A 19,287-nucleotide genomic window follows, 5' to 3' on the forward strand; every position below is an offset into this window, starting at 1 on the left:
GTCAAACCCAGCTATGCTCAGGGGTCACTTCTGGCTCTGCACTCAGGAATTACCCCTGGCGGTGCTCAGGGGACCATATGGGATGCTGGGAATCGAACCTGGGACGACCGCATGCAAGGCAAATGCCCTACCCGCTGTGCTATCACTCCAGTCCCAGATCTTACAATTTCCTTACATGTCGTTTTTTTCATTCTACGCCATTTCACTGTTACTGCTGCTGTTGTAATGACTGAGGGGTGAATAATTGGTTTCAGTACTCACACACTTTAGTTTCAGTGTTTGCTAAGATAGAAACTTGGTTTCAGTACTTACATACTTTTGGTTTCTATACTCACTGCGAATCGAACATCTTGTATGCTTGCAGAGTTTGTTGTTGTATTCAGTGGGGATTGCACACTGGTGATTTTGGCACACAAGTTTCAGACACTAGAGACTGACTGCACACTATTGTAGCAGTGCCATTGATCCCAAGTAGTAGTGCTACCTAAAGCTTGTGTACTGATATTGGGAACTGAGTTGTGGCTTCATATCTGCTAAACGAGTGTTCTACCACTGAGCTCTCAATGGTAGTTTTGAATTTATAATAAAGATTATAAATGATATTTCATGCTATAACCTGTGTTAAAGGACTCTAGTAGGTGCATATATTTTAAGAAAATAATTTGGCACTTATGGGAATCCCCTCTAAAACTGGTTCCAGATGGAGTGAACATTTCATATAGTGGAGAAACAAAGTAAACATTTATAAATAAGTGAGATAAAGTTTGATATAAAAACAATCTTAGCAATTGAAACAGTTTCTGAAAGCAGTTTCTATCGTGTCAAAACTATTGATTATGTAGAAGTAGTATAAAAATCTTCTGAATCAACGTTCATGTTGTCTAAACTGTAGAAGAATATTGCAGATTCAAACAGCAAGGTTACTAGTTGTATCTCCTAACTAATTTGTAATTTCTAATTTCAACCTTGACTAGCAACTCTATCAGGATCATGAAAATGTCATGATTAAAGGAATATGTTTTCTTATCATGAAATTTACGTATAAGTGGATCAACATGGAAAGTATCATGTTAAGTGAAATGAATCAGAAAGAGAGAGACAGATATAGAAAGATTGCGCACATCTGTGGAGTATAAAATAACAGATTGGGAGATTAACACCCAAGAGTTGTAGAGATAAGGACCAGGAGGTTTGCCCCGGAGCTTGGAAACTGGCCTCACATGCTGGAGGAAAAGGCAGCTGAGGTAGAGAAGGGAACACCAAGTAGAGGATTTTGAGAGGACCCATTCGTGTTGGAAGATGCAAACTAAAAGTAGACTATAGACCGAACATGAAGGTCACTCAATACCTCTATTGCAAACTACAACACCCAAAAGGAGAGAGAACAAAAGGGAATGCCCTGCCACAGAAATAGGGTAGGGTGGTGGGGGATGGGATGGGGGTGGTGAGAGGGATACTGGGATCATTGGTGGAGGTGAATGGGCACTGGTGGAGGGATGGGTAAACTATCACTGTATGAGCGAAATGCAAACACAAAAATTCATAAGTTTGTAGCTGTACATCACAGTGACTCTCAAATGAAAAATTTAAAAAAAATAAAGGAATATGTTTTCTAAACATCTCCCTAGGACAACTTCTTGCAATACTTGACTAATTTCCAGCTTAAAATTAGGAACAGATAAGTATACAGGAGTATAATATAGTAAGAGAGAAGTCAGGAGATCTTGGGTTAGCCATGTATTCAACTACCTGGGCTAAATTTTCTGATCTGACTCCAAATCATTGGAGGTTTTTGTTGTTGTTGTTTATTTTATTTTGTTTATTTTATTGGGGATTTTGGCTACAAGTAGTGGTGCTCAGAGCTTACTCCTGCCTCTGCACTCAGGGATCAATCCTGGCAGACTCAGAGAACATGTAGGATAGTCCTGGGGTGGCCACATGCAAGGCAAATGCCCCGCCTGCTGTACTATCTCTTTAGTCTAGTAAGTATCAGTTTCCTCATGGGTAAGCTTGATAATCTCATGTGCTTTGAAAGTTCTTTTGATATTAAACAATAAAGATATGCCATGAAATATAGCAATTTGAATAGTGTGTGTTATTATATGGAACTTGTATACCTTCCACTGTCCATTAGACAAACACTTAGTCTAACAGAAATTGAAAGCAGTTATCACACCCAGATACCTTGTGGCCAGCATTACCTTGTCCTTTCCACTTCTTTTAGGTCTACACGGTTTCTAAACCAGGTTTGCTCCACCTCCTGATCCCCAACAGCTTAGGCAGTGCCTGGCCACTTAGAGGACACTCTATTGACTTTCATGAATAAAGAGAATGGTGCTAGTCAATGGTAAACAGATAAGTTAATAAAACAATCATCACAAGTCTATGATGCTTACAGTCTTCAAATCTGTGAAGGTGCAAAGAAATAAAAACATGAAGCAAAAATTTGCACAGATACTTATAACATGCCAATTCATATTTTTGTGATCACAAGTAATAGGGGAAAGGATCACCACATTAAACAAATGAAGCTAGAAATATCCCTGAGTTTTAAAATTAATTTCTCTTCAGAGAAATTTAGTAAAGAAACCAGTGGCAGATTTAAACGTTTTAATAGTCTGACACTAGAAACCAAGGCACACTATAAAAACTCCTATTTTACATGGTGTCTGTATGGAAATGTGTCTATATCATGAAAAACACTAAGTTTAGTATAAATGTCATCTTTCTGAACTCTCAGAGCTCCCAAAGGTTTTGGTTCCTTGTTTTTAATTCCCTAGATCATCATCTCGGGAGTTAAAACACCTCCACTTAATGGTTTTGCTTATATGCTGGAAATTTCTATGATAATAACTCCCAAATGTGGATATCTAGCCATGTGTCCACAGCTAAACTCCAATGTTGTATACCTATTCAAGGCTGTTCAAAAATTTCACTAGTAGGCATATCAAACTTCACTTATCTTAAAGAGGTTCACTTATTGCTTCTCCCTATAAATTTGATCCTCCAGTTGCCTATTTCATCTCTATCACCATCCTTCCAGTTGCTTAGACAAATATCCTTGTAGTCATCTTTGACCTTTTCTTTTTCCCTGCTTGGTTCCAGAAAAATCCCAACTCCTCTTTTAAAACATCTAGACTCTGATCCTGTTCCCTTTTTATATTGCTTCCAGTGTGCATCAGTAAAAGGGTATCATGGCACTTTAAAGTCTACTTCAGAGAATCCAGAATAATACTTCTAATATTGAAAGTATTAAGCAAGTTTAATTGCATGATTCCTCTGATCAGAACCATCTAATTATAGAGCCCAAATTGTTATCCATAGAATTAACACCCAAATCGTAACCATAACCTATAAAATACAACTCAACCTATTGTTTCTTCTGATCTCACTTTCTCCTACATTCCGTCTCAAATAAAATTTGTACTTTACACTTGATACTTATGATATTAACTAGGGAGAGTCTTAGCTCTTTCCTCTACTTGGAAAAATCTCCCACACTGCAACCTGTCCTTATGATTCACTCCCTCTTCTCATACAGTTCACTGCTTAAATATTACATAGTCAATTAGGATAGCCACTTCACAGGCCTTCTCATATTTCCCTACATTACCTCCAATTTAGCCCACAAAATTATTTTCAATTTACGGTATGAAACAAAAGCACAGTGGGTAACGCATTTGTCTTACATGCAGTTAATCCTGGTGAAGTCTGCAAAACCCAATATGGTACCCCAAGCATCATCAAGGATTACCTTTGAGCATAGGGTCAGGAGTAAATTCTTAGCATAAAGCCAGAAATAAGTCCTGATCACAGTCAGATGTGATCCCAAAAAGAAACAAAAATATATGTTAGCTTTATTTTTTTAGAACTGACAAACTGTAAAATATTTTACAGTGTAAAGTATGATATATATATATACATATATATATATTTAAACTGCAAAGTATAAGAAGAGAACTCTTAGAATGATCAACTGGGAGATCTTTAGCACTATTGTGGCAATATGGAAAGATGCTGTCATTGACAAAATCGACAAGCAATACTATAGACTGATTCAGCACCTCTATAATTGTGTGAGGAATGCTGAGAGAAAGCCATAATAAGATGCCTGTGTTCAGAAACTCGAGTTCATTCACCAACATGGTTTTTTGAGAGTCTCAGGCAATCACAAGTTAATGTCGAGCTCGCAAAGCTGTGCAGAGAAGCAATAAAGGAAGATCTCAAAGAGGGAAGAGCAGCAGTATTGGCCAATGCAGAAGAAGCCTGGAAAAGTATTCACAATGCCCACCTGTCCTTCGCCAACTATAAAACCAAGATGACTGCCCTCTGATGTTCTGATGGACCTATCATATCTTCCAAAAGGGCAATGGAAAAGGTTATCCACTACTTCTACTCGGATCTCTTCGACAGCCACGTCCACCTGCCCACATACCAAATTCCACAGGATAGATATGTCGTTCCCAGCATTCTCTCTTCAGAAATCCAACAGACCATTTTGTTGGTAAAGAAGCATATAGCACCTGGTCCAGACAAGATCAGACCCAAACACCTGAAGAATCTGCTGCTAGTACTTGTCAATACACTGGCTCAGCTCTTCACAGGCTACCTATCTGAATACAAAGTTCCGTCCCAATGAAAAACCAGCAGGACCATTCTGTTGTACAAGTGAGACATCCAGAACATCGGCAACTATCACCCGATCTGCCTGTTGTCCATTGTCTATAAGTTGTTCACTCGAGTCATCCTGAATAGTATTGGCAGAGTCATCCTGAATAGGATCAGCAGAACACTAGACGAAGGTCAACCATGCAAGCAAGCCGGGTTCTGAAAAAGATTCAGCATGATCGCCCAAAACCACATGGTGACCAAGCTCATTGAGGTTTCGCGAGAGTTCAAGAAGCCACTCTGTCTAATGTTCATTGATTTAAAGAAGTCCTTTGATTCTGCTGAGACTGAAGTGATCATCAAAGCCCTAGTCCAACAGGTTGTTCAAATTCAGCACATCAAGATCCTCCTAGAGCAGTATTATGGATTCACCACCAGGATCTCACCATTCTACAAGGAAGTGATCATCAACGTAAAGAGAGGGGTTCATCACGGCAACATCATTTCACCGAAACTCTTCAGTGCCACCTTCAAGAATGGCATGCGACGACTGAAATGGGAAGGAATGGGAGTGAAGATAGATTGTCAGCAACAACACCACCTCCGCTTCACTGATGACATTGTTCTAATAACACCAAACATTAGCGAAGCAGCAAGAATGCTGGCTGACTTTGGCCGTGAGAATGGAAAGGTCAGACTGCACCTGAATCTTACGAAGACAATGTTTATATGAAATGGACTAGTTCCTGATGTTCCATTTGCTCTCAATGGAATGAACATCTCCAAATGCAGCAGTTGTGTTTACCTAGGTAGAGAACTCAACACGATGAATGACCTGGCACCTGAGCTGCACAGGAGAAAGAGAGTGGCGTGGAATGCCTTCAGGAGCATCGATGAAGTTGTTAAGAGGACAAAGAACCTCCAGCTCCAGGCACATCTTTTCGACTGCACCATTCTTCCTGCACTAACATATGCCTCAGAGATCTGGGCCCTATGGAAACAGGATAAGAACGCTATTCGGGTCTCGGAAAGAGGAATTGAAAGATCTATGCTTGGAATATCACGTTTCACTCACATGATAGAAGGAATCTGGAGTTTCAACCTCCATCGACAATCGAGAATCAGGGACATTGTCTTGTTTGCCAAAGTGTAGAAAGTCAGATGGGCCAGACACATATTGCGATTTGGAGATGACCACTGGACTAGACCTGTTACTAACTGGATTCCACGGGACATTAAAAGAACGCCTGCCACCCACCTACAAGATTGTCAAACTTCTTCATCAAGACCCTGAATGGGGGCTGGAGCAATAGCACAGCGGGTAGGGCGTTTGCCTTGCACGCGGCCGACCCGGGTTCGATTCCCAGCATCCCATATGGTCCCCTGAGGACCGCCAGGGGTAATTCCTGAGTGCAGAGCCAGGAGTAACCCCTGTGCATTGCTGGGTGTGATCCAAAAAGCAAAAAAAAAAAAAAAAAAAAAAAAAAAAACAAGACCCTGAATGAACGGTTTGAGGCTCTTCATGTTTCTGGATTGAGCAGACGCATTGGGCTACACTTTGCACTACACTATATTGCAGGCAACATGGATGAATGGAGACATTACTAACACTTGTTCGAGCAAATCAATGAACAACGCGATCACAAGTGACACAAGTGATACAAGTGATATTAAAATGGTAAAATAATTCCCTCCACTGTGTTAATTAACATGTTAATCACCTTTCTTATTTACCTATTTTATGATGAGCTAATTTGGTTCTATTCTCTTAATAACTTTCAACACTACAATAGAATGTGATAAATGGTCATCATATTAAATATGTTCTATATGTTCTACTATATAGAACATATTTATTCTTTAGTTTGAAGTTCTTATCCCTTACAACTGCTGAATGGTTTTGCTTTCTGCCTAATCCCTGACTACCTCTTTTATAATATTTCTATTATTTTTATATTTTTAATATTAAGTAATATACAGCATAATGTCATAGCACTTATTTTTCTATTTCTGAACTATTTCACTAAACATAATTTCCTCCAGATTGATCTTTATTGTAGCATATCACAAGATATCAAGATTTGAGGCTGAAAAATATTTTACTACACATATATATGTAAGGGTATATTTGTCACATTTTTGTAATTCATTCAACTGTTTACTTCCAGACAAGATTACACACTCCAATTTCTTTGCCCTACATCTTGGCTCCATTTATCTTTTTAACTCTATTACAATAGCATTATGTTTGATATCATACTACATATTTGCTTTTGTTGTTTTTTCCTGTTACTAGACTCTAAATTAGGTAAACAAGGAATCTTTCTACCATATTTATTTATGAGCCCCTAGTGCATCGAAAATAGTGTCAAAAATTTTATTGGGTAAAAACTACCTTCCTAGAGATCAAGCACACTATGGTGGGAGGTGGATAGCAGGGACTTGTTAAGAGATAATCTACTTGTGATTTTGTCTTAAACAATATCTAAACTGTGTTATCTGAAGGCATTTTCTCTTTTCAAAGTGACTCACGTACTGGACTGGAGATCGAAAACTCAAAGACCTTAATGACCAAGCAGATTTAAAATCGATTCAGTGATGGTTGGATGTTAGAAAATACAGTGCAAACAAAAGAAATCATGCCTTGTTTTAAAGTGTCAGTCATTAATGTCTTCTATAATATGGCCATTCCTGATCAATTTGAAGTCAGGATTTATGAGCTCTTCAGTGTGTATAAGTGAAGTTAAAAGTCTGGACAGAGCTCTGATTTTAAATATTAGCCAGTTTTTTAAATGTTATATTTAAATTAAAAAAACTTTTCTAGCCCACAGTCTATCAAGTTTCACTCTTTTAGGTTGTGCTTAATTTTTAATTGTTCTTTTAAAAATATGTATTCATCTTCCCTTACTCAGTATCCTTGGATGATTTCTCTAGAATAAGGTGCAACTCTGGAATAGTGCAAGAAGCCTGTAGCCCTGCTCATGTTTCTTTTTATTTTTTTACTTAGAATTTATTTGAGGCACTGTGGTTTATAATACTATTGATGGCAGGATGTCATGCATAAAATATTCCTGCAACCCACACCCCATCTACTTTGCTTCTTCATTTCACCATTGTCCCAGTGTTTCCAAGGCCACCGGCATTGCCCCCCACCACAACATAAGTTTCTTACTGAAGACAAGTTCTCAGTTTCTGGCTACCCTACTGTTTGTTTACAGCTCACAGATGATAGCAATTATTCTGTGACTGTCCGACTTACTTCACTTGTCACTCAGCATGATACTCTCCAGATTCATCCACATAGCAGCAAATTGCATAAATTCATTTTTTTCTCACAAACAAGTTTTATGATTTTGTGTATATATACCACAGTTTCTTTATCCAGTCATCAGTTCTTGGAGAGTTTGTTGTTTCCAGACTTTAGCTATTGTGAACAGCACTGAAATGAGCACAAGAGTGCAAATGTCTTTTCTGAAAAGTTTTATCCCATAGAGTATATGTCAACAAGTGAAATTGTTAGCCAGGTTTTTAAAGGTTATATTTCATAAATGTTATATGGAAAATCAATGCTGAGTTTTTTTTGAGAAGTGTCCATATTGCTTTCCCAAAAAAAACTGGACCAGTAGACTTTCTTACCAGCGTGGATGAGGGTCAATTTTCTCCCACATCCAAGCCAATACTGGTTGCTTTGTTCTTTATAATATATACATATCTCATTAGTGTGAGTTGATATCTTATTGCTTAGATTTGCAATTCTCTGATAATAAGTTATGCAGAGCATTTTGTTTTTGGTTTTGTTTTGGGGCCACACCCAGTGATACTTAGCAATAACTCCTGACTCTGCACTCAGAAATGAATACTGGCAGTGCTCAGGGACCATATCAAATGCCAGGGACAGAAGCCAGGGACAGAAGCCAAGTAGGCCACATGAAGGCAAGGACCTTACCCGCTATCTCTCCAGCCCTAATGTAGAGAATCTTTTCAGATATATTTTGGTCATCTGTATCTTCTTTGAGGACATTTCTTTTCATATGTCCACCCTGACCATGCCAGTTTTTATTATTCTTAAGTTTTAGCCAGATATTTATTTAACTTTAGTTTAGAAAATTCAGCCGTTATGGGAGTTGAACTTTTCCAAGTTTATCACATCATATTCTGGCTTCAGTGTCTAGTTTTTCCACTTGGAACATAGGTATAACTTGTTTTATAGATTGATAAAATTTTGGTGAGTTGACAATGTGATTATTATGGGAAGAACAATTTGAATCCTTCTGAAGATTGAAAAGAGCATATGTAAGGCAAACTCTTAGACTTATTATATTTGTTGTAAGGTTTTCTTTTCTTTTGCTTTTTGGATCACACCTGGCAATGCACAGTGGTTACTCCTGTCTTATTCACTCAGGAATTACTCCCGGAGGTGCTCAAGGGACCATATGGGATGCTGGGAATCGAACCCAGGTCGGCCGCATGCAAGGCAAACACCCTACTCACTGTACTATTGCTCCAGCCCCTGTTGTAAGGTTTTCTTAAATAAGTTCAATGTTCTATGCATATTAAACTATACTTACGACATTTTTACTGTGTTGAAAACTTGCCAACAATTGCAATAAACATTTCAGTAAGAAATGCATACTAATTCTTTTGGTGAACCAAGTTCACCAGATTTGTGGTGAATTAAGATACAGTAATTTTGATAATTGTTTATTTTCCATAGTTAAAACATATACTTGAATCTTTCTCTTATCTTTATTCCCCTACAATTACCACCAAAACTATATAAGAAAGTTTCTGGCAGACACTCTTATCCTGATAACCAATTTATAAGCAGCTTCAAATTCTTTTCTTTTTTTTGGCTTTTTGCATCACACCCAGAGATGTTCAGGGGTCACTCCTGGCTCTGCACTTAGGAATTACTCTTGCCATTGCTCAGGGGACTCCTGGCATTGCTCATTAATCATTGCTAGGGATCCAACCCGGGTTGGCCACATGCAAGGCAAATGCTCTCCCCGCTGTACTATTACTCCTACCCCTCAAATTATTTTCAACTTTATTTTTGTCTAGTAACTTGACTGAAGATACTCTTTGTAGTGTTCTATAATATTTAATCGTTATGTCAATGTGAAAAATATTAGGTTCGGCCAGTTATGTAACTCAGTGGTAACAGCAATTGACATGCATATGTGAGGCCCTATGTTTTATCGCTGGTACCATGAAAAAAAGCAGCAAAATAAGTTGAAACTAAAGAGGTTAGAAAGAACTAACCTTTTTGTACCTTATACTAATTTTGAACTAATACATTTGTACTTTAGATGCCTTAAAATGGTATAGTCCCACACAGTTTTGCTATTTTCTGCCAGGAAATGTTTTGAAGTATATATACTGCTTGGATTGAAAATGGCAGCTAAAAACAGAAGATAAATCAGGTGTCACCTCAAGGTGACAGTAATTTTTCCCTCATTATAAGATTCTCGCTTTCCTGTAATATGACTGCCTATGCTAAATCAAAAAGTACTGATTGAGTCTCAGGGAGTAGGTTCATGTTTTTCTTTGTAAATAAATACTATTAGGCAACATTTTTCAAAGGCATTTTTATAAAATGGACCCCCAAACCACAAAAGACACCTTTCACGCAAGTTTTCTTCCATAAATTGACTACTGAAAAAGGTGCCTGCTACTTAACAAAAATTCTTCCTACTTAACAGTCCATCTACTTAACAGTCACTATACTCTGAAAATAACAAAAAATTACTAAACAAAGTTTTCATTTGGTGACTGAAAACCATTGTAAATTTGATCTGAGAAAGAGAAAAAATAAGAAGCACAGATAGGAGAAAAATTATGTTGAACCAAATCAATGTCCGTCTATAAAAGATAAGTCATATTCAGTGTAAAAGAAAAGTCATATTATTCTGTCAAGTTAACACTGGCTCTTAGGAAATATAATAATTAATATGTGATGATGAAAAGCCAAGAAATTATTCTGATACTGTAGTTCCAAGGGTCTCATAAACAAGCCTGCCTTACCACCCACATAGAGGCAAGCAGTGGTTCCTGGAAAACCGCTTTATGCAGAGAACACAGGAGGCAACGTTAACATGTGTAACAGGATATATTTTTGTGAAAAATCTGTGGTTAAAATTTAAAAATGACAATGTATTGTATCAGACAAACAGAGGTATTTTACAATTCCCTGTGCCTGCTCATATGTGTCCTCATAATATTCTTTATTAACATATCTGTCTCTCACAGATGCTAGTTCCATTCTTTTTTTCCGTTCTTTCCCTTCTCTTTTTACACAAAAAGAATGGCATTTATTTATGTTTCTTACATTTCCACCCAATGACTCTTCTGATTGGTCATGCTGTCTCTAGCTATGACCATCTCTTCTCTCATTCCACTTCCTTTTGAAGACAAAATTCCTTCTCTCATCATGAAATCTGAAACCTAAAATCTAAAACTCCAGGGAGCCCTTCCTCCTTCTCTGGTACAATTACAGGATTCTCTAGCACCCTCCAATGAAGTGCCTGTAATCTAGTTGGTTCTTTCATTGTATCTGGTAAATTTTAGTTATAACTTCTTTCTTTGTAATTGAACTAACTATAGGAGTAAACTTTTACTCTAAGTCACATGTTCTCAGGGAACATTGAAAATAGTTCTGTGGTGAAACAGACGTTCTATTGACACTGTTCACGATAAAATGTATAATTATGTGGCTTATTTAAGAAGACTTAAGTATGAATATAAAGTATGCTTGGTTCAAGTTCCCCCTTGATCACTTCTTGGATGTTTGACCTTGGATAAGTGAATTAAATGTCTGCATTTCAGATTCTTCATTTATAAACTGGGAACAGCAAACTTTATCCATAATGGATATATATACATATATGTGTATATATATATGTGTGTGTGTGTGAAAATGCTACCAACAATATATTTCACTTGAATGGCATTCCATATATGTTTATCTTTGCTCTTAAACCTAAATGATAATTTTTATAAAGAGCCTGGATAATGTCTCTTGAGAAACCATTATAGAGACAAAGAGTGTGTTCAGATAGGTTGATGATATTGGTGCTAAGAGATCATTAAAAGTGGCAGATACATAAGTAGATACTTGGGCTCTCAATTCAATCCCAGTGGTCTAAGCATCTGTTTTTATTCCATTACCACACTGTTCTGGTTAACATGGCTTTATAATATAATTTAAAGTTTAGTAAACAGAATCCTCCTTACTCTTTGACTTATAGTAATGATTTCGTTGTTGATAGGCTTTTTAAAAATACACTAAAATTTCAACAAGATCTAGTCTATAATTTTAAAAACTGTAATGGGTATTTTTGTTTGGAGGCCACACTCAGCTGTACTCGTGCTTACTCCTGGCTCTGTGCTCAGGAATCACTCCTTTTGGTGCTCAGGGAACCACTATGGGGCACCATGAAATCAATCCAGGTTCACTATATTCAAGATTTATGCCCACATGCTGTTTTATCTCTCTAGTCCCTCTGTAATGGATATTTTTATGAGTACTCCAAATGCTACAAGATCATTAAATCTATATAGTGCTTTGAGTAGGATTGTCATTATGACAATATTAATCTGTCCAATCCATAAAGAGGTGGTTTATTTCCATTTACTTTTGTCTTTTTTATTTCTTTCAATAGTGACTTATAATTTCCTTTGAAAAGTTTTTCACCTCTTCTGTTAAGTTGATTCCCACATACCTGTCTTTTTAAGGTACAGTTTTAAGGAATTTTTAAAAATTCTTTTGCCTTTTTCATCAAAGACCACTGAAGGGATGGTTGGATGCCTCTAAATGAGTGCTGTGCTTCTGGAACACTCCACTCATTTCTGGGGTGTCTGCTCCTAGAAGCCCGCAAGACTGAATACCCTAGAAAGGACCCAGGTGGTATCGCTGCTTACTTTTGAGCAGCTTCTTAAGAATTATCCCTGAGAACTTAGTGACAACAGCGGATATATTTGTATCTGCCCTCAGTAAGTGTAGTTACAGATGAAGAAAAGGTCTCATAGATGCCCTAGTTGGCTTATTGAAATTTTCTGTCCCATATCACATAGTTATCACAATGCAAAACACAGCCCACCTTTCTAGATTCATCATCAGTCTTGGAAATAATGCAAGCCAAGCAGCTAAAAATCATAAATACACCAGTCTTTGGGCTGGAAATTCTGGTGCTCCCTCAGGAGGCTGCAAGTTGATTCCTGCTGTCCTCCTCCTGAGTGATCAAATGAACCAACTTCATTGCTTCATGACTAATCAATATAGAGACACAAGCTGACAAAAATTCCAGGTACACCAGTTTTGGGGCTGAGAACTCTGGGGTCTTCTCAGAGTGGGAGCAGATATCCTACTCTTCCACTCCCTTCCATATTGTCTGAAGCCCCACCAACCATATCCACCTCTCACAGATGCCTCATATAAACAGCCCAGGTTTTCAGCTTCACCACTAATCTTGGAAGAGATACAAGCCAAGCCAAGACACTGAAATTCACCAGCCCAGTTCTACAGATACGGAGTTTCTGGAATGCATTGCCATAAATGTGGCTGCCCATCACCTCCAAATCTGACAATACTGACAACCAAGAAATGGTAAAGCAAATTCACTGTATCACTGTCATCCCATTGATTATCGATTTGCTCAAGGGGGCGCCAGTAACGTCTCCATTCATCCGAGTCCTGAGATTTTAGCAGCCTCGCTTTACTCGTTCTTCCCAATGGTGATGCATTGGAGGCTCTTTCAGAGTAAGGGGAATGAGACCCATTATTTTTACTGTATTTTGCATATCGGCAAACCAAATTAGATGGGAAAATAGCATAGAAGCCAACTAAACTCAATAAACAAAAGTAATAACACAGAAGGCTCTAATAGCAGCCCATAGCTTAGTAAACCCTCAAACAATAATTTTGATAATCCTATTGTAAGACATAAAAATGTTCACAAATTTTCTTTTATTTAATTATTTTGATAATTTCATTAGTCATTTTGATGAAATACACAATATAAAATGGGTTATTTTGTGCCTACCAAGGGGGCAGACTTGGGGGTAAGTGTTAAACTGGGGACAATTTGTAAAAGGAAGGTTACACTGGTGTTGGAGCATTGAATGTCTGAAACAACTATATTATGAACAACTTTGTAAACAGCAATGTTTAAGAATTTCTTTCCTTAATTTTATTTTTGCATATACAAATGCTACAGATTTCTGTTTTGATTTTTTAGCCTGATATTTTACATGTTTATTATTTCTTATACTCTGTAGGTTTTTCTTAAAATAGTATTGTGTTGTCATCTAAAAATGTGATAATTTCACTTCTTTTCCAATATGGATGCACTTATGATATCTTTTTTGTACATTATTTAGAGCAAGGAAAGCCACTTGTAAAATAATTAACTCAAAGACCTAGGAAGCTGCACTCATAATTGTGCTATCTCACCACAAGAGTGGTCAGGATCCCCTGAAATGAGCAGTTGCTAATGCAACTGCAGTTTTATTCATTTCATCATATCTTACAAAGAGAATACACCAAAATTCTAACTCTAGAGGCTCATCCACAGAACAAAACACATAATTATCTCTAAAGTGCAAAAAGCACAACTGGACAGCAACACAGAGCCTCGCAACACTTAGTCACCAAAGATGGTAGCTCTGAAGATTCAACCAGAAATAAAGAGTTGTATGACTTCTCTGATAAGGATATTAGAGAGGAAATATTAAAAATATTTAGAAAGCATAAAGAAACAATGGAACAGACATGCAGTAAAACACAAGAGAATATGAGAGCAGAAATTAGAAAACTACAAGCAGAAATGATTAAACAAACAAATTTGGCAAGTTATATGAAAAACTCTGGAGGGCCTCACAATCAGAATAACAGTAGCTGAAGACATAGTCAATGAACTCCAAGATAAAGTAAAGATAACCTCCAAAGAACAGCAGAAGATATAAAAAAAAGTCTCAAAATAAATGAACAGCAAACAAAGAACTCTGAGGTGAATAAATGAATTAAGAATGAGTAAGAACCATTGGGCCCACTGTTTCAGGAAGACAACCCCCATGAAGAAGCAACAGTCTAAAATATCATACTGAGGTGTTACCAGAGATGAAGAGTGCAGGCTCCCAGGTGCAAGGGGCTGGATGGGACAGATAAGAGGGATCTATGTAAAAATACTCCAATACAGAACCTAATCACAAAGATAAATGCCATATATAGAGCTATAATACTTAAAAAGGCAAGGTCAAAGAAAGACATTACATACAAATGAGCATTGATAAGATTTACAGTGGATTTATCATGTGAGACCCTACAGGCCTGAAGACAAAGGTGGGACATCGTTTTAAAATCTCAATTAATTGAATGCCTCATTGAGAATATTTTACCCAGAAGGACTCTCATTCAGATATGAAGGAACATATACAAATTTACTGATAAGAAGCAGATAAAGAATTTCATAGACTCAAAATCATTTCGACAAGAATAACTAAAATGGGAGTTATTCTAAGGTAATACAAATCTCACAAATACACTAAATAACTACAGAAAGTTGGCACAAAACTCCATTACAATAATCTCACTCAATGCCGATGGCTTAAATGCACCAGTTAAGAGATATAGAGTGGCAAGATAGATTAGGAAAATGAACCCCACTTCCTGCTGGTTAAAGAAACACATTTGAATAGTAATAGCAAGCATACACTCAAACTCAAAGGTTGGAATACAATATTTCAAGTAAATAACCCCCCAGAAAAAGGCTGGTGTGGCCATACTGGTATCAAGTATCATTGATTTCATAATTAAAAAATCATAAGAGACAGAGAGTGCCATTTCATAATGATAAAAGTATATGTATTTCAAGAACTCACACATTTAAATATACATACACCTACAAGAGACCAGCAACTACATTAAACAGCTGCTAATAGCCTTAAAGAAATCTGTCAATAACAAAACAATAACATGAAGATTTCAACATCGCAATGCCATTACTTGATAGATAAACTAGATTAAAACTGAGCAATGAAATATTGGACTTTAGTGAAGAAATAGAAGAGAGGGACTTAGACATGTACATAGTGAGAAAATATTTATTCACTACTAATTTGAGAAAGTTTAATGTAAAGATATATAAAGCACTTTCAACACTTTTAAATGTTAAGCACATTTTTAGAGTTGAAATTTATTTATTTTTATTAAATTTTTTTAAATTTTATTGAATCACCGTGAGATAGTTACAAACATTCCTGTTTGGGTTACAATCTCACAATGATCAAACACCCATCCTTCCACCAGTGCACATTCCCCATCACCAATATCCCGGGTATACCCCCTCTTTCCCACCCTTCCCTGCCTCTAAGGCAGACAATATTCCCCATACTCTGGCTCTAATTTTGGGCATTATAACTTGCAGCACAGACACTGAGAAGTCATCATGTTTAGTCCATTATCTACTTTCGGCATGCATCTCCCATCACAACTGGTTCCTCCAGCCATCATTTTCTTAGTGATCCCTTCTCTATTCCATCTGACTTCTCCCCTCTGCTCATGAAGCAGTCTTCCAGCTATGGGACAATCCCCCTGGCCCTTGTATCTACTGTTCTAGGGTGTCAGCGTCATGTGATATTATTCTATAGTCCACAAATGAGTGCAGTCCCTCTATGTCTGTCCCTCTCTTTCTGACTCATTTCACTTAGCATGATACCCTCCATGTTTATCCATTTATAAGCAAATTTCATGACTTCATCTCTCCTAACAGCTGCATAGTATTCCATTGTTTATATGTACCAAAGTTTGTTTAACCAGTCATCTGTTTTAGGGCACTTGGGTTGTTTCCATATTTTGACTATTGTGAACAGTGCTGAAATGAATATATAGGTACAAATGTCATTTCTACTGAAGCACTTTTAAATATTATTCCAAAAAATGGGGAGAATAGATGTACAACAATGTCCTCAAAGTAAAAAATGTTGTCTGGAAAATCCTCTGTGTCACTTATCATCAGGGAAATTAAAATTTTAAAAAGTGTATTACCTCACATCATTAATACTAGCACACATAAAAACACTATAACATCCAGTGTTGGTGTGGATGTGAGAGAAAAGGAACCCTACTGCTGATGGGAGTGTTGAGTGGTACAGCCTTTTGAGAAAACAGTATGTACTATCGTCAAAAAAACTGAGATGTGAGGGGCTGGAGCATTAGCACAGTGGGTAGGGCGTTTGCCTTGCACACGGTCAACCCGGGTACGATCCCCGGGATCCCATATGGTCCCCCAAGCACCGCCAGGAGTAATTCCTGAGTTCAAAGCCAGGAGTAACCCCTGAGCATCGCTGGGTGTGACCCAAAAAGCAAAAAAAAACCCGAGATGTGAGCATCCATATTACCTAACCATTCTGCTTGAATAGCCAAAATCTGGAAAAAACTCACTGTTCGAGAACAGATGACTGGATAAGAAAATTAAAATTGTTACATATATATATATATATATATATATATATATTCCTCTCTCCATATATATATAGAGAGAGGAATACTACTTGGCCCTAAAAATAATAAAACTATGCAGTTTGTTGCTATACCAATGGATCTAGAGTGTATCATGCAGACTAAATTAAGTTAGAAGGAGAGGGGAAGATATATAATGATCTCCCTCACATGTGGATTTAACGCAAAATTGTAGGGGAATATACAGTGCCCAATGGAAACAGAACCAGAGAACTTGTCTCCACAGAGATGTTTGCCACATTGTGAGGAAGGGTGTGGGTAAAATGAGGGGAAGTACAATGCTGAAGGGAAATGAGCATTCATCTGTGGGTTGGTGGTGGAAAGTTTTACACAGGAGACCGTACCATTAACAGTACTGTAAATGACAATGCCTAAAAAATTTTGAACCTTACTTTTGTAGAAAACTTTAGCATACTGTCATGGTCAGAAAATTGACCTTGAAAATGCCCCAGAATTGATTTATTCTGGGAACTAATTGATATCGATAAAAATCTCAAGCAATTGATAAACATACTAGAATAAAACCCCCTTTCTCAATTTGTGTTTCCTCAGTTGATTTAATAATCAAAGAATAGATTGGTTATTGTGGGATTAGACAAATATGTGGTTACTGATCTTTTAGGAATTTTATCTATATTTTATTTAGATCAATGAATGTTCTTATTCCATAGTCAAAAATATGTCTGTGGTAAAGCATTTCTCATATTCATCATTTCTCCTCTGTAAATTACTGCATTCATATTATGAATTTTCTTCTGTCTAAATTCAATTTTGTCTCCCCTTGTGAAGATAAACAGTTAATTAGTGAATGTCTCTAATAAATGTACCGGTAAATCCTTGTTTCTTGAGCCAATGATACATTACATCTCCATATACTATTTGCTGATTTAATAGTTCTAATTCTTTGAGTTCTAGGATTGCTTTATGCTGCTATCAGGTAGTGTAGTGTTAGTTGAATACTACCAGTGAATACCCTGAATTTATAATTCCTTTAGTCCTACTGGGCATATTACATCAAATAGTATCATTTAACTTATTCAAAAAAGTAGGGGAAAAGTATAAGCTAATTTGCTGTTCTCTTTTTTGGATCCTTTTCTACTGTGGTTAAATGAAATAGTTATATCTTCAAAGTTCATTAGACTTCATTTGATTCTCAGGATAATTTTTATGATGTTCTTATCTTGTAAAAAAATGAGACCTGTGTCCTGAGAAGTACAAGATTATGATTGCTGTGAGCCAGAAAGATAATTTTATAGAAACACCAAAATATTTGCCCTGGAACCAGGAAAAATAATGCTAATATTTGTGTTAGATGCACTTAAAACAGCAATAAATTTTTTTTGTTGTTCAAGGGCACTCTGTGTGTGAAGATGGAAAGTTCTCCCCATTTGTGTGTTTTCTGTGGATACCTCACTTTTCCACTACCCAACATGTGCACATTAGGTTTGTCTCAATAATCCAAGTGTATCCGTGAATAAAGCCTGTATTGGAAGGGCATCCTGCCCAGGGTCAGCTCCTGTCCTGCACACTGTACTATAGAGATGGACTCTATCACCCACCACCCCGAACTGGAACAAGCCTCTGGAAAATTAATGAATGAATAAATACACAGGTTATTATTTAATATGAGAAGTGTTTTGAATATATATTTAGAATTTTGATTATTTGGGGGTGGAGGATTGACCTTCAGTCTGTTGTGCTCAGGACTTACTCTTGGTTAAGAACTGAGGGATCACTTCTGGTGGTGCACGTAGAGCCATATAAGGTGCAGGGGATAAAAACTAGATCAGCCACATTCAAGGCAAGCACTCTACATACTTAAGCCCCTAGAATTTTGGTAATGTTCTGTAACCAGAAAGTAACTCTTGTTTATATCAAGTAGTCTATAATAAATTGGTTTCAATATATGTATTTTCACTTAAAGCTACAGTTTACAAGAGTATGGTGACAACCGTAAAGTGAAAATGTAATGTATATGTGAGACTAAATGCATTCAAAACAAATTGTAAATGACATTCTTCTCAGATATATCCAATACTTGCAATAACAAAATTACCCAAGTCTTTAAAAGGGATTTAATTTTACAGCAAACTGTCTTATGCACATTTATAACAAAGTTACTTAATGCAGTAAGCAAGAATCTTCTGGAAAAAATAACAGAA

The 19,287-nt window shown here is 36.9% G+C and overlaps 1 protein-coding gene across 1 annotated transcript in view; it reads left to right on the forward strand.

Moving 5' to 3' along the window:
- The window catches only part of IL1RAPL2 (interleukin 1 receptor accessory protein like 2), a 663,031-nt gene that overhangs the window by 624,215 nt on the left and 19,529 nt on the right, over positions 1-19,287 (forward strand). The gene's annotated exons all lie outside the window — the stretch shown is intronic.

Source organism: Sorex araneus, chromosome X (assembly GCF_027595985.1).
Source record: "Sorex araneus isolate mSorAra2 chromosome X, mSorAra2.pri, whole genome shotgun sequence".
In the NCBI taxonomy this organism is placed as follows: Eukaryota; Metazoa; Chordata; class Mammalia; order Eulipotyphla; family Soricidae; genus Sorex; species Sorex araneus.